The sequence below is a fragment of the Cavia porcellus genome, unplaced genomic scaffold (genome assembly GCF_034190915.1).
Source record: "Cavia porcellus strain 051 isolate PalLab524CR breed Dunkin Hartley unplaced genomic scaffold, mCavPor4.1 scaffold_7, whole genome shotgun sequence".
Classification (NCBI taxonomy): Eukaryota; Metazoa; Chordata; class Mammalia; order Rodentia; family Caviidae; genus Cavia; species Cavia porcellus.
Window position 1 is genome coordinate 80,174,153 of NW_026947490.1, and position 17,239 is coordinate 80,191,391.

The window sequence follows — 17,239 nt, forward strand, 5'->3', positions numbered from 1 at the left end:
CTATACATATAGTATTTATAGTTAATATTTTTGAATTCTATTGTGCTTATGGGAAAGAAAGAGCAAAATTAAAGGGCCATTATAGTTAACAGTTATCCAGCGATTACTAGGTTTGATTCTGTGTTTGTTAGAGGTCTTGTAGTGCAGTGCTTTCGGCTGAATTACATGGCTCTCTGAAAGGCAGCCCTTGTGCAATGAAGGCTAGAAGAAGCCCTCTTTGGACTTGTAAACAGTGATGAGTAACAACCAACAGTTACTACATTTTTTGATCTTTTAAGTATGTTAAAGGAGGTGATTTACTAATTGGAGTCCACCTCAGGGGACTACAGATGGTATAGCTCCACTAATGGAAGAGAGACTGTAGATCTGCCGTTGGAGTTAGGGTTCAGCCCTCTGACTGATGATGAGATGGAGAAACAGAGAGTGTGGCCCTGGGAAAGGGCCAGACCTAGGCCTGATTCTCTCTTCACTTCTGCTGGATCCTGCTTGTTCTGTGTCCTACTACTGTTTTAGCTTGCTGCGTACATTAGGCTTGCCAATTAGTGTACGTATGTTCTGCAGAAATAAACTATCGTTATTGTGAAATATTCTTGATACGAAGATGTTTTGATTAAAATTCATATTACGAATTTCAGCATTATATAATGTCAAAGATTAAGATAGAATTTAAGCTTCTTACGTGAAGAAAATATACTTCCTTTTTGTAATAACACATAAATGCCTGCATATTGTCCAATATGCTGAAAAAATACTAGTCACAATGAAAAAAAGGTTAGGTGACACTATTCTAGTTAAATCTTATTTTATTTAAAAAACATATTTTAGGTAGACAAGCTCAGGGATTTGTCCACTGTCCAGTGGTGAGAGGTTAGGTTAAACTGCAATCCTGACGTGACTGCTCTGTACTTCACACTGGCACCCCAGACCTTTTCTTCTGAGAGCATATTGGAGAAAGATATTGATAATACTTGAAAGAGAAATGTAACAGAACCTTAGAGAAATGATGATGATGATGATGATGATTTTTGGTACCGGGGATCGAACTCATGACCTTGCGCTTGCCAGACAGATGCTTACACCACAGAGCTAAATCCCTGGCCCCCTTGGAAAGATTATTAAAGGAACTGTACATACATAGTTTAGAAATTTTCACAAACCTATTGTGTCTCATAATGATTAGAATCTTGTAGAATAGCTTATAGTGAGATTCATTTTGTGATGATTGTCCCTGTATTCTTCTAAAAAGCATAATAAATGTTTGCTATAGTAAGAGGAATTTAGGACAGATATAAACAAAAATTATACTGAAATCATATGCAGGTTTTAAGAAATGTATTAGACCTTGCAAGTTTCTTTGCTTCTTTAAGTTTTCTCTCATTTTGCTTTTGATTGGGTTAGAATTTATTTAATTAACAATAAGCTAAGTGAAAAATGATTCACACATAAGTTGGATTTAGGAGGGTACATTTCAGAGGATGTTGCCATTGGCCGTAGATATTTCAAAATAATGCTTAAAAATTTATTGAGTGAGCTGGGCTTAGTGGCACACACTTGTAATGCCTGTCCTGGAGACTAGGGTGGGAGGATCAAAAGTGCCAGCCTCATTTGGGCAATTTTGCAGCTAATTTAAAACAGTAACAGCAAAGAACCCCAAAACATACTCATTTTAGCATCATAGTGATGCTGAGTAAGATGAAATAATGCGAGTTAAGGTGGCATGACTTTGGGTAAACCATGCTAATTTGTAATCCATGTGAATGTAGTTAAGACTAGAGTGGGTATGTTAGGCAGTTAGAAAGATGTCCATTGTCCAAATAAATACATGTGGATGTAATTTTGAAACAAAACAAGTTATAAATAAAACTAAGACTCTCTTGATGATAGTCTTTTTATCATTTTAGGGAAAATTTTTTTCCCTTTCTTTTGGTTTTCTGAATCATCTGTGTTTTTCCTAGTACTTTAGATTTTTGAACTTTTTTCTTTTCTAAATGTAAGCTATTACTGGACTGTTTTCTGCAGCAGAAATTGAAAATATACCTACCAGCAAAATAAATTCTGTGAAAAATGGATGATAATTGTCAGTGGAAAAAAAAATATATATATATATGTTTTTTGGGGGGACAATTCTAATTTCTTTTGAGATGATAGTTGGGAAAAATATTAAGGAATTGAGGTCAGTTAGTTTACTTGGGGTTTAGAAAGCATTTACTATATAAAAAAATCAAAAGGAAATATGTTACCTCAAAAATGCTATCTCTGCTATATAACAGTATACAAAGTTTTTCTGTTTTTCTTACTTTTATTACAGTTACCAAGGAATTATGACAAATTTTCAAAAATCTCATTTTGCATATATATTTACACTTAAAAGCAATTTAAAATTAGGTTTTGTTTGAGATGTGAAGTAAAACTTTGTAAATAATACATGTTGATATGTGAAAGAATGTAAAGTTAAAACGTGTTGGCATACTCTTAGTTTCTCAGAACAAGAAAATGACTAATCTAAATTTCATTTCAGAATAAAAACCAAGACAAGCCACATAAAAGCAACCTAAAAATTAAACTGTCATCATATTATTTGTTTTAAAAACTATGGAATAATATATCTGAGGAAGATTTCTCTCAAAATTGTTTTTCTCAATTTCAAGTAAGTAATTTATTTTGGTTAATATATTGGGGGTGGGGGGGCGGGTTTGATCCTTGGCATTGAAGTTGGTAAATCCTATTCATCCATAAAGTAACAACTCAAATATTGATCTCTTTAAAGCCTCTGTAACTCCATTGCCCACTCCCAAAATATTATCTCCTTGGTTTTCTAAGCCATAGTTCCCTTCAGCATTGCTATTACAGGACTTAATAATCAGTATTGTGTTTGTCTGTAGGAATAATCACATGGCATTACCCTCATGTATCTCCCTCCCTCCACCCTGTAGTGCTTCTCCATCCTATTGCATTATATTGCAGAGAGACTCTGGGCAAGTTATTTTACTTCTGTGTGCCTTAATGGCCTCCTCTATAAAATGAGTTTTAATGACTTCGGCTGTAGAATTACTACGATTGAATAAGATAACCACGAAATGTCTGGCATACATAGTAATATAAATGCTACTTTTGAGCCCTTTTTGTCCAGAATTTGCCATATTTAACTTGTATGTACTAAGTGCTTTTAAAATGATTGAATTGAAATGAATTTTTACTGTTGGTCAGTGATTCATGGGTGAATGCCTATTTAAAACACTTAAAAAATTCGGATATCCCCATCCAGGTCTGAATCTTTTCAACTATTGATATATATGGACAGGGATGTATCCCGGCCTGATTTAATGCTGCAAGTTAGGTTAATTTCCCCTGAAAAGTTTTATTTTCCAAGGGCTTTATTAGTGCTTTTAAAAACATAATAGTAGAACATGTTGGAAGTGTGTGTACCAAATGCCACAGTAAAGATAAGTCAGTAAGGGTTTATTACTTTTTTTCTTTTTGTAAATTTATAACACATACAATAGTTGACTCTCTTGGTTTTTAAACCTGTATAGGTTGTGGAATACTGTATAGGCTAAATGATTCATTATTTGTTAGAGCTTCAACTATCTTCCTTATATATTTTCTATATATATTTTCCCAGGTTGTTTTGTTTTAATGACATTTTTTATAAGAAGCCAGATTTTTAAATTAATTTTGATGTATCACATCTTGGTTGACAGTGTTTAGGATTTTTAAAATTGAAGCCATATAAGTATTAATTAAATGCCTTAATTTTATATTATTTTTAATATTTATTATATTTTTACTATTTTTAATACTATATTTACTTTACTAGCAGGTCATAGGCCATTTATTGACCCCTTAGTATGTGCCATATTTATTCTAAGTTATTTAACCTTCCTGATAGCTCTGTGGAATTGGTACTGTTATTCTCATTTTACACTTCAGGAAATGAGGCACGGAGAGGTTAACTGACTTTTGCCTAAGTTCTGTAGCATAGTGTTTACAAATAGCATATGAAAATTAAATGCAAGGACATGACCATTATTCATCTAACAGAAGCAAAATCTGATGTCTGTCTCCTAATACTTTGGAATTCAGTAAGAGCCATTATTGAGGCGTGACAGTGACCATAAATATATTCTTAATCACATTTTTCTGTGATAGTAGCCTCTGAACTAACCCATTTTTCATAAGCAATATTAATAGCTCAAATTCATATTCTCATTTGGGCTGAATTATGTAAATGTGTTTATGAGGTGAGAGAATGTCACTATAATAATCTAATACTTTTCTAAGTTTAGTTTAATTAACTAGCATATGAATATGTATAGTTGACTCTTCATAAGTGCAGGTTGTGTATATAGGGATTTAACCAACTCGATTCAAAAATATTTGAGGAAAAATCGCACTGTTCTGAATGTGTGTAGGCTTATTTTTTTATAATTATTCCCTGCGTAAGAGTATTAACACTATTTGCATAAGATTTACATGGTGTTAGGTATTAAAAGTAAGCCAGAAATGATTTAGAGTGTGTGAAATGCTGTAGGCAGGCGAGAGGCAAGTGCTATGCCATTTATATAGGGGACTTGAGCATCTGTGAGGGTGTCCTTGAACCAGTCTCCTCACAGATACCAAAGAACAACTGTATTCTCTATGAAATTTAAGAAACAAGAGATGAAGCAGAAATTTTCTTTGACCCTCTAGTCTTTTTCTTTCCCCACTTTTATCACTGTTTGCATACTGTGTAACAAACCTCCCCAAAACTTGGTGCTATAAAGCAGCACCTGTTTTTTAACCTGTGGTTCAGGGCAGGGTGTTAAGCATTTGTGCCTCTGCTTCTGTCTGCTCTTGTTTAGATGTCTGTATCCATTAACAGGTCAGCTAGAAGGTAGTTGGTCAAGGGTAGTTTCACTCATAGGTCTGAAATTGGTACAGGTTGTTGTCTGACTGTGTCTCCAAGTAGGCTAGTGGAAACTCCTATGCCTGGAGGTTGTATTGGCATTTGCAGAGAGCAGCAAAAAAGGCAAGCCCCATATGTTTTCTATTCCATGGGCCAGAGCAGAGCACGTGGCCAAACCCAGAGTTGGTATGAAGGAGCTTCTTAAGTGTGTGTCTAGTTAAGGGGCTGCAATTGCAACAATCAGTTATATTTGTTGCGGACAGACTGGTTTTTCAGAGAGCATCTGCCAGTGTGACATTGCCCCTCTGGTGAATAAATAGTTCCCCACTCCTACCTCTTGCAGCTCTGGGAATTGAACTCTGTCCTCTTCAATGCCAGGCAAGCCCGCAACCATTGAGCTACACCTGCAGCCACTAGTGTTCATGTAAACTGTTTTCTCAGTGATGCAGATAAATGGATTTAATTTCTGCTCTTATTTTTATTTCATTCTCATCCTTCTGCATCTTTTCTGGTCCTAGTCGCTCAAAAGGTACTGTGCATCACTGTAAGATACCATAAGCTAAGTAGCAAGTGGAACAAGATTCTAATGTTCGGGACTGGGGGTTTAGCTCAGTGGCCTAAGCGCCTGCCTTGAAAGCAGGCAGTTGTGAGTTTGATCCCTGGTACCGATAAAAAGAAAAAAGACCAAAAAAAAAAAAAAAAAAAAGATTCTAATGTTCATTGTCACCATCATCCAAGTTATTTAAAGTTGCCTACCTATCTGCTTCATTATGTGAATACAATTCTGTACCAGCAGATAAATTACAGCTTTTTAAAAAAAATGACTGGGTGGGCTGGGGATTTAGCTCAGCGGTATAAGGGCCTGCCTTGCAAGTAGGCAGTCGTGAGTTCGATCCCTGGTACCCATAAAAATGAAAAAGACAAAAAAAATGACAGGAGACCATGGCTAGCTCTATCTTGTTTGTTACATTTTTAAAATGTCTTGTCTAATATTATCATCAGCCTTTCTGGAAAATGCAGCTGGCAGGTCTTGATTTACTTTGAGAGCTGTTGCTCTCTCATGTAGCAGAAAAACGAGATTTTGACATTCTTTTGTATATTTTTTATGATGTCTCTTCCTTATCAGTGGACAGAAATCAACTAGTTTGGCCTCAAGAAGAAAGCTGCACAGTCTTTGAAACTGTGCCCTTTCCCTGAGATAGGGAAACTGTAGCTGATTGCGCAAGGTCTGGCTGGAGTGGAGGACCTGAAAGACCCCCATTATGACAGTTGTGTGACTGCTTAGAAGTTACAATGCAGAAAGGACCTGGGGTGGGTTTTTAGTCCTCGGCAGTGTCTCCTTCCTGGTTTTTCTTTTCTTTTCTTTTTTTTTTTTTTAATTGGTACCGGGGATTGAACTCAAGACTGCACACTTGAAAGGCAGGTGCTTTTGCCGCTGAGCTAAATCCCCAGCCCTTCTGGTTTTTCTTTAAAACAAAAATAACATAAATGGAAACATGCAAAAAATATTTACAAGAAATTCTTATGACAAAAATTATAATACAGAAGTGATTTTAAACTGTACTCCAACCAGGTACCAGGGATCAAACTCACAACTGCACACTTGCAAGGAAGGCCCTTATGCCACTGAGCTAAATCCCCAGCCCCAGAAATGTAATACTTGATGTAGTTAAGATTGCGTCCTCAGATATTTTTAATTGGTATCATTCTGACAGGTAAAAAACACAAATTTTAATGTTTTAATTTGTTCTGTGGCATTTCTTTCTGTAGGCTTGTGAGGGACTTATATTTCCTTTTTATTATACTTTTTGTTTATCTTTTGCCCATTTTTCTGTTGAGTCTTGGTCTTTATTGATCCTGAGGAGCTCTTCAGATGTTAGGAAAATTGGTTTCTGTCTCAATTGAGTCATAGATACTTAACCACTTTGTTCTTATGGTAAATACCTTTTATTTAAAGTGTTTCCACTTTATACAATTTTTGGTATCTCAGAGCTCTAAATTATATTTAGATGAAGTTGTGTTTTAGTACTCGGCATGAGAATGGAAGGAGAAGACCTGGAGTTTCCCTATTTTAGAGTTAAAACTATATGACTTGAAAACCAAAGTTTCAAAAGGATCTTGTCTTCAGTTTTTCCTCTTCTAGTTTGTTTCTATCCAAGAAGTAGGATCGTCTTTTGGAGGATTATTTTAGATTATCAGCTTGTATAACGGGTAGAAAATACTTTGTATCAGTTAGAGTAAATTATTAATAATGTTGCCTTGAGTGTTAATGTATTTCAGTTTGTGTGTGTTGTGTGCGTTACGTTTAACACAAACATGAAATAGTAGTGGTTCAGATTCTGGTATAATATCATATATCTGTTTAACTAGCCTTACCTATCCAATCACTTGAATTAGATATGATACTGGATTGGCTTAATTATCTTTTTTGGGGGGAGTATTAATTTTCAACCTATTACATAGAATGCCAGAGAAATAAAATGTAGCTTTTTTTTTTTTTTTTGAGAAAGCAGTAATACTACCCACAAGACTTAAATAATGTCCTGATTTTTTAAATAAGATTATTGGGAGCTAGAAAGAAGATGGCTGAGGCATCTGTCACTTCCTCTGCAGCATCTAACCTTATGAAATAATTGACCTTTTCCCTTGACTATAAAAAAGGCTTAAAATCTGCAAACCTAGATAAAAATAATATGCTTTGAGTAATTTAATATAGTTCTAAACATCTTACAAGTTGCCAAACTCTTTTTCCATGTGTAATTTTACCCAGCAGCAACAAAAAGATCTACAAATAGGAGTCCTTACATGAGTTCTTGGCATGATTGAAAACCAGATTTCTCTATGCTTTATGTAGTTTGCACTTGTTCAAAGTAATAAAGGTGTTTTTTAGGATATATTCATGTTTTTAATAACTATTTCACTAAAAGTTGAAATTTTTCCATTTATTTATACCAAATTTTTGGCATACTATTGTTTCCTTGGCTAATCCTTTTTTTTTTTAAATGTAATATTTTTGTCAGGTGTGGTAATCCCAGTTATAAAGGAGGCTGAGGCAGGAGGGTTGAAAGTTCCAGTCTAGGCTAGACAATTTAGTCAGACACTGCCTCAAAAAGTAAAAAAGGGCTGGGGTTGGAGTTCAATGGTAAGGTGTTTACCAGCATGCATGAGACCCTAGGTTCAATTCCCAGTACTGAAAATAAACAAACCCTGAGATTGTACTGTGTCTCACAATGTGTAGATTTATTACAATAATTTTCCTTTCTAAAAAGCTGATATTAAACTGATGGGATATCTTTTGGCTAAAAATTTAAATAAAATGTGACTTTTTTCTTGTTTTTAAATTACATATTTTTATCTAATCTGTATGAAATTAGTTTCTCACTTTTATTTTGTGCTTCATTTTGTCTTACATTTCTGTTTTAACTTTGTATATTTTGATGTGTTACTTAGGGCATAAAGTTTCATGACATTTGTCTTTGATAACAGTGCTTCTAACTTTTTGTTGTGAAGAATTGATTTTTTCTTACATTTTTATATGTTAGATGAATTACTAGAGAAAAAGAAGTGAGAAAGAAAAAAGTACTTTAAAATTATATTTAATAGTTACAGAATTGCTCTGTCATGTTGTTGTTTTTAAATGCTAACTTTTAAGTTTTAAATTGTCATGTTACAGATCTGTAAAAGCTAATTCATATATAGTCCTTGTGTAACAATGAAAGAAATGCTTTAGTTTAACCTTGCATTCTGTTTCTTGTTCTGTGTCAGAGTTATTCCTGTTTCCTTTTTAACTGTTTCCATAATTGGTACAAATCACTATAACTGTGCTTAATCCTTTATGTCACTTATTTTTTTAAGACTCATGTGAAGACCTTTCAGTAAGAAGATTTTAAACAAAAAAACTTGTTATAATTGACACTTACTTTATTCTTCTAATTTTTTTGAGACAGGATTTTGCTATGTAGTTCAGGCCGGCTTTGAGCTCACTTCTGTAGCCCTGGCTGGCCTTAAACTTGCAGCAACCCTCTTGCCTCAGCCTCCTGTGTGCCACCACACCCTGTGCTTTATACTTTTATTAAAGTAACCATATTTTCCACATTCCTTTAGTTTTGTGTTTTGCAGTGTAAACTATTTTACACATTTTTGTTGTTAAAAAGGATAGATAAATCATTTTTAAAAGCCTGTACACTGAATGTAGTTGTAGATACAGTATAATTATGAAATTCAAGAATACGAAGTATTTTCTTTTATGTAATATAGGTTTAGTATCTGTTGTCCAAAATGCTGTGACCAGAAATGTTTAAGATTTTGTGTATTCAAACTGAAGTATCTTAGGTATTTGACCCACATTTGAATACAAATTTCATTTGTGTTTCACAAATACCTGAAGGAATTTTATACAATAGTTTTAGTATACCTGTATTTTAACTCTGATCCATCATGAGAATTTAGGTGTGGAGTTTTCTACTTATGGTATCATATTAAATATATATGATTTTGGAACATTTCAGACTTTCCAATATAACTTTGCTTTTTAGCACTACCAGCTTCTCACACTAATTTGTAACTCTGTTTACTATTTTTGTTTTTTGAGATTGGGACCTTGCTATGTGATTCAGGCTTGCTTTGAGCTGACTTTGTAACACAAGCTCAGCCTTGAACTTGGAGTGATCCCCTGCATCTGCGACGAGTGCTGGGATTACAAGTGTGTGCCACCATGTTAGGGGGAACCTCTAATTTTAAGTGTTGACTGCTCTAACCACTTACAAGCCAATTATTTAAATATAGGCTTACCAAAAGTTGCATATTTTTGTAAGATAACAGGAAAGATAAAAAACTACTTTTATCAGATTTATTCCATGCAAGAATTGATTGGTTGAAATGACACCTGCCTGAGAGATGCTTAGGGATACCCATTACGTAAACACATGCACTGCCCATGAGTGAGCTTTTAAGTGGCTAAAATGTTCATGTTGTCATTCAAAAACAGTTTGAGTTCCATATATTTACTCAGTTTGAGCACCACCCTACTCATACTGCTCTGTTTACACTCATTCTTGATTTTCAGTGTTGATTAATCTTTTTGGTGGTTTCAGTGTTTTCAGGCACAATTTTTTAGGAATCATGTATGTGAGGTACTTTTTTTTTTATTGGTACCGGGGATCGAACTCACAACCGCCTGCTTGCAAGGCAGGTGCTTATGCCGCTGAGCTAAATCCCCAGCCCTGTGAGGTACTTTTTGATCCCTTAAATATCTGAAAGTGGTTGTTGCATGAACATGCGGACAACAGCAAGGCTTCATGTAGTATTCTTGTGTCCCAGGCTTTTTTCCTTTCTCTATAAACAGTTTCTGGTATCTTTTAATTTTGTTGGGGATGAGAAAGTTCTTTTGATGATGCAAATACTTTTTATTTTGATACAGTTCTGTCTTTGACTATTGCTTCCATTTACTTTGGTCATATTTTGCTTTTGTTGTTTTTCCCCCTCCCCAAGTCCGAGGGGTTAAACTCAAGACTGTAAGTGTGCTAAGAAAGTGCTCTATTATTAAGCTACATCCAGATCTTTTGTCACTTTTATTTTGGGACAACATCAGACACTAAGTTTCTTAGGCTAGCCTCAGCTTCCTAAGTAAGATTATAGATTATAGGAGAACACCTCCATGCTGACTTCTTTTTTAGATAATACCTGTTGCTTGTAGATTGGTTTCATTTTTTATTGTTTTTCATTAATTTATTTGTTTTGCATTCTTGGTAAACATTTTTGTTTGTGTCTCCTATTACTGATGAAGTTTTCTATAATGTTGATTTTGTTCTTTTTCATTTTTATCATAGATTTAAATTTTGTTCTTAACCTTTTTTTTCTTTTTTAGAGCTTCATTAATATCTTAGCTTGGACATGTTCTTTTATACCTTCCTTTCCTTTTTATTTTGCTATTTCACGAAAACCTTATTTTTTTGTATTTTACTGAGTGCAGATGGTAGATACTTTCTATATTCTGTGTTTCCTATTATAAATAATCACAGTGTCTGATTTGTTTATTTATTTAGAGGCAGAGTCTCCCTGTATTGTCAGGAATGGCCTTAGACTTGTTAATGTAGCCTGGACTGGCCTTAAAAATGCAGTACTACTACGGTACTCGGATTAAAGACTTGTGCCATCATGCCTGGTTTTGGTATTTTTAAGATGATTTACCTATCCTGCTGAATGTTTGTGTGGACTCCACACCATCTTTATCTGTCTGTAAATAAGATGTTAGTCACATAGGTAGGGGATACCAAGGCCACTTTGTCATCTTTACCTTCTACTTACAAGTTGACAGAATTGCCCTCCCTGGTAAACAGTGTTAATGATTGTGTGCAGCCTACTCAGATCAAACCACCCATCCAGTGTTCCTCTACTGAGTCAAAGTTTGTTTTCACCTATTCCCACTGCACACTTCTCTGGTATCTGGGAGCCAGCATATTCCTGGGTAACCTGAGATACTGTATTTTATCAGAGGATTACATGGAAACTTCTAGATTGTAAAGGTCCTTAGGACTTTAGGTGATGTAATAAATAGTGGAAATTTATTTATTTTTATGGAAGTTGATTTAACATCCTAGGATGGAGAGAGCTGTGTCCCATCATTTGCTTTTATATTTGTTTCTAGAGTAGATAAGGAAAGATGTATTAAATGAGAGAATACAACCTCTTAAGTTTTTAGTAGGGCACTGGTTTCTGTTAAAAGTAACCATGTCTTAAGATTTGGAATAGTGTTTTAAATCTTAAATATTTTTATGAAAACTTGGGCAAATGGTGGTTCTGAATTTCTTTGAATCTCCTCCCCCCATTTTCTATCTCAGCAAGTGGAATGTGTTACCATCAGCATGTGCCACATTTAACTGGTAGTGTCTTTTATTAGTACAAACCCTATGTCTTAGAATCATTGACATCTTTCTATTAATAAATTTTTAGCATAATGTCATTCTAAATTGAATCTCCTTACTTGTTAGAAATAGAGAGTGAACGTTAAACTCTTCTTTCTGGACAATTTTGACCTTAAGCTAACTTTCTGGCTTTATTCCCTTGGAAACCTACTAAAGTAGAATGTCAGTTGTATTACCAAAAACCATTACTTAAAGTAAAAATGACTCATAATTAATAAGCTACATAAAGACTGAGAGAAGACTGTGGATGAAGTGTAATTACCAGTGGAAGCTTATGTCTTAGGGCTTTCCTGGGTTTAGTAACTTGTAACTTAGCAGATGTTGCTGAGACTCAGTAAGCTCTCACTGTGGGACTGGAGATACTGGCTGCTGTTTGGTACCTCAAGCTAGAGTAGCTAATGCCAGCTCTTGTGCTTATTTTCTTGTGCTAGACCTGCCACTGCAAGAGTGCAAAGCCACTAAACCCTCCACTGCCCGGAGGATCTTATTGGCCTGTTGTTTCATATCTTACTAGGAACTGCAACTGGTGTCTACCATGTGTCCAGTTTGAGTTGGGTGGTCACAGTGTCTAACCAAGCCACAAGTACATGTGTGAACTTCAGATGTTCCACATCTTTATCAACAGAATTGCCAGACTTTGAATTTAAGTGATTCTTAATTTCAAACTTAAAATAATCTCACTTTGGTTTGTATATTTTTCTCTCACCATTGAGGTTGAAGTTTTCCATGTTTACCACTTATTGTACCAAACCCAAAGAGTGTGAAATCTCCAACTTACAGACTTGTCTGTTCCTCTTTCCAGTCCTGTCCGCACCCCTCCCCAATGTATTTTGATGCTTTGTTAGATCATACATACTGAGATTTTTATGTTGTACTTAAGAAATGGCTTATTTCTTGTTTCCAAAGTAATATTCCTTGTACAGTCTTTGTACTTATGTCTTCTTTGTATATTATTAGTGTAGATGCTTTAGCTTGCTTTTTTTTTTTTTTTTTAAATTGGTACCAAGGATCAAACTCACGATTGCCTGCTTGTAAGGCAGGCTCTTATGCCCCTGAGCTAAACCCCCAGCCCCTTTGCTTCACCTTTCTTTTGACTAATAATTACATGGGTATTTCAGGTTAAGAACTGCCATGAATGTCATAGATGCTGGCAATAGACATGAAATTCTTGGATCACTGCTTTATTGCATATTTCATTTGATCTTAGCCAAAACTTCAAGAAGCAATATTGCATATTTAATAAGGAGGAACTAAGAAGATGGCTGCAGGCCAGATATTAATCTGAAGAACTCTAAAATCCTTTTTTTTTTGGTACCAGAGATCAAACTTCAGACCTCTCTTGCTAGGCAGGTACTTGTTGCCACTGAGCTGTATCCTCCACTCTCCAATCTCTTTAGAGTATCATGTGGGTGCATAACAAATTGTCAAATTTCAATTTTTCACATTAGGATGCTCAACTTATATACAATAGTTAAACAGGAATGTTATCTGAAAAGAAAAGGAAAAGAAAATGTGCTTCTATTTTTTAATTTGCAGCAATTGCACTGTATCAAGTTAACTAAATCTTCGAGTAAGTCTGATTCAGGTGACTAAAAATTTAATTATAAACTTTACAATTGAAATCTGAACCTTAATATTATGGAGTGGTGGCCCATTAGTAAATCTGGAGAAAAAGTTGTTTGAGGGATCTTGTTCATTGTAAGCATTATAATTTTTTTTTTGTGGCCTTAGCTTTATGTTCTAGGATTCCTTATAGTGACACACTATGCCCTTTCACAGAGAGGAAAAATGTTTCATTTCACCCATGTTTTAGCAGCTGGCAGAGTTTGAAATGGGATTGTTCTTAGATTGATACTGGAAAATAGCCATATAAAAAGACAACCAAATGCATGAAACATTTATTTTGTTGGCAGAAAGCTCAGTATATATAGATTGTTTTTAAAAATTGAAGTAAATATAATCATAGGCAGTTACTTGTTTAGTGTGTTAACTTCTAGCTACATCTCCAGCATACACTTGAATACAGGGTCAGTCTTCATTGATAGCAACACTTTTTCTGGCTGTTTTTTGTATTTGTTGAGTTGTTGATTTTTCTCTGATAAAAAGGAAGATTCTTGGGGCTGGCAGTGTACCTCTGTGGAAATGTGTTTACTAGAATGGGTGAGGCCCTGGATTTGGTACCCAGTCCTACAAAAGAAAAAAAAAAAAAAAAAACGGAAGACTCTAAACATAGTTGGGACCTTAATCCTATACCCTTAATACAAAAACAACTTGATAACTTGTTCTGTTTGGTTGACTTTGCAGACCAGGAGCTAGTGGTCTGAACATCTATAAAGAGGATATCAATATGTCCCATGGCAAACATAGGGGATTTCCTTCTGTTTTCTTTTTTAAATCCAATATTGTTCTCACTGTTTTGTTGTACTTTATTGTTTTATTTAGTGTTCTGTTTCGATTGTTTTTTCTGTTGTGTTTTATTTGATTTTACCAGGTCTGATGGTATTGGTATCAATATTGAGGATAGCAGGAGCCATTATGGTAGCCATTGTTGATTTCCTATTATCCAAAATATTGAAGTTCTGTATCACTTTCACTGTTCTGTTTTGATCGGTTTTATTCTGTTTTATTTTATTAGGTTTTATTCTCTTCTTTAGAAAAGGTTCTTTCCCTCATGTCTATACTAAAGAAGTGAAAATACATACTGTATTATTAATATACTTTTCTGTCTAATTATTCTTTGATAATATTTTAGGACTTAGGATATTTACTGAAGAAGAATTACTTCCTTTGTACCTAATCTTAAGCAGATGACAATATAAATAATGGACTTGTAAATCCATTCTCTATCCTCCTCCATTACTACTACTTTGAGATTTATTTGTAGTGCTGGGTGTTGAACCTAGGACCTCCTGCCTGCTAGGCAAGCTTCCTGCTGCTAAGCAACACCCCCAGCCCAAGGTCTCAATATTTTTGCTTAGGACCATCATAATAGGTTTCAAACTTCCTTCTAACTTTACTTCTATTCAAATTTAGCCCTTGTATTGTCACTAACGTAATCTTTCTGAAACCTAGGTTTCACTGTATGTTAATGTATTGACAGTGGTATAATACAGGAAAATGGGTGAAAAAAATACTAATAACCTAAATGTTCAAAAATGAGTTTTTGTGTCTATATGCCACACAAAATAGAAGGGGAAAATGTTTCCTTTCATGATGAGGTGATGAATAGGCTGTAAAAGTTTGTACAGTATGATCCTTTTAAAAAATGTTTTAAATGCAAACATAGAAACAAAAATAATAAAGTAACACCTGAAAGTGATAGATAGTGGTAGATGTGATTTTTTTTGTATTTTTAAAAATAAAACTATTTATTACTTTATAAGTAGGAAAGCATTAATAAACCAAAACATACACTCTGTCGACATTATTCTCTTGCTTCAGGTTGTCATTAGCTTCCTGTGTTCTGCAAATGTTTCCCAAGACGTAGTTCATGGATACATCTGTCTTAAAAACAAATAGTATTCTCATTAAAAATACTGATTTCTAGAGTCAGTCGCAGATATAGGAAATTAAAAACCTTTAGGGTTTAGCAATTGCCACAGATGATTCTTATACTGTATATTCCTAAGAGCTCAAACTAGCTTGCAGGTGAGGTTACTTAGTGTTGTAGTCAGGGTTTGTAAGGAGAACATAATTTATAGGACACATAATTTTATAGTATTACTTATGATGGTCACCCAAGGAGTCAAATACAAAGAAAGTGCAGGAAATCTGTCGACACACTAAAGACTTAAAAATCCAACTGAGGGCCTGGATCCCATAGCACTATCCTGCTTGAATCCAGCTGAAGACCTAGAGCTCATGACAGTATCTCCTATATGTCCATGTGGAGACCTAGGGCTCACAATAATGACTCATGCAAGTCTGTTTTATGGATCTGCTGGGAAGGTCAGCAGTGGAAGCTAAAAAAGTCTGTGCCAGTAGATTGAGGGTTCTGCCCTGGAGCCAGGAAACAATGCTCAAAGAAAGAACCAAAGCTGCCCCAAAAAGTACCACAGCCATCCTCAGCGACAGTGAGGATCTCAAGCTCCTCCAACAGAGAGAATAGCAAAGTTCCTATCTGGAAGCTGGCGTGAAAAACTTCTGGAGATTGAACAGCACAAAATCTTCCCCTCTGGAGCCAGGAAGCAACGCTCGAAGTTAGGATCAGAACTCCCCCAAAGTGAACTGCAACCATTCTCATAATGGTGACCATAATGTCCCATGCTCCTCCAATAATGGTGAATAGCCAAGTTCATACCAGAAAAGCAACTCATCAAGCTCCTCCAGGAGATCCCACGGCAACACAAGAACCAACAGCACCACACAACACTGCTTCCTCTGTAGGTCTCTCTTATGCTGGCAACAGTCCTGAGATGGTGCCCTGCTCAGCAACACTGATTCAGTTCAGCGGGTGTTAGGTTGACCACCTGTTTTCAATCCACCATGCTTAGGGAGTGAGACATAAGGTCTGGTCTCAGTGCTCAGCTTCATTTTTAGTTGCTGCTTTTCCTGCTTTGGGTAGATCTTTTACAAGTCTGTACTGATATTTTCAGTAAAGACTTGAGGGAGACCCTCTGCAGATTATATGTCACACACTCTGTGTGTGCAGTTCTCCTCCCTGGTAAATTCTGACAAGTTTGGCTTTCCAACTTTGTATCCCTAATTTAGAAATCTTGTCAGTTTTACTGAACTTTTTCTCCCACTGTTTCCTGGAAACTCTTAAGCAGGAAGTTGTTGGAAAAGGCCTTACTTTGTTTCCATTCTCTCAGAGATTACTGTAGGACATGCATTCTGTGTACAAAATTACTGTCTAAAAATTATAAATTTGTAGTTTTAGACAGAGGATAAATCCATTTCCCTATTACTGCATCTAAACTAGAGGCCCCTATCCACTGATTTTTTTTTTTTTTTTTTAAATAGATTGAGCTCAAGCATTAAGTCGTCAAAAGTATTTCATGTTCTGCCTGGCATGGTTGCACATGCATGTAATCCCAGCACTCTGGCTGAGGCATGAGGATTTTTGCAAGTTCAAGGTCTGTTCTGACTACATAGTAAATTCAAGGCTGGTCTGAACTGCATAGTAAAGCCTTGTCTCTAATTTTTCTTTCATGTTTTGTTTACTAAACAGGAATTATTTGGTTGCAAAGAACAAAAGCATTTTCCAAAACTCTGACAAAAGCTTTATTACTATAGTTCAGAAAAGTCTCAGGTTGGCCAGAGATTTAGCTCAGTGGCATAAGTGCCTGCCTGGCAAGTGCAAGGTCATGAGTTTGATCACCAGTACCAAAGGGAATAAAAAGTCTCAGGTCTTTATTGCATGTACAACTAGGTATCACTTCTTACATCCTTTTCTCTGCATACAGATTTTGTCCACAAAGTTCTTCCATTT

At 35.3% G+C, this 17,239-nt stretch overlaps 1 protein-coding gene across 3 annotated transcripts in view; it reads left to right on the forward strand.

The window, feature by feature from the left end:
• The window catches only part of Rev3l (REV3 like, DNA directed polymerase zeta catalytic subunit), a 160,693-nt gene that overhangs the window by 7,038 nt on the left and 136,416 nt on the right, over positions 1-17,239 (forward strand). The window contains exon 1 of one of the 3 annotated variants that reach the window (XM_063252367.1): positions 2,521-2,647. The exons of the other annotated variants lie outside the window; for them this stretch is intronic. The gene's annotated coding sequence lies outside the window, so the exon portion shown is untranslated. Of the gene's footprint in view, positions 1-2,520; positions 2,648-17,239 lie in introns of those variants that run through there. 3 annotated transcript variants of the gene reach the window in all.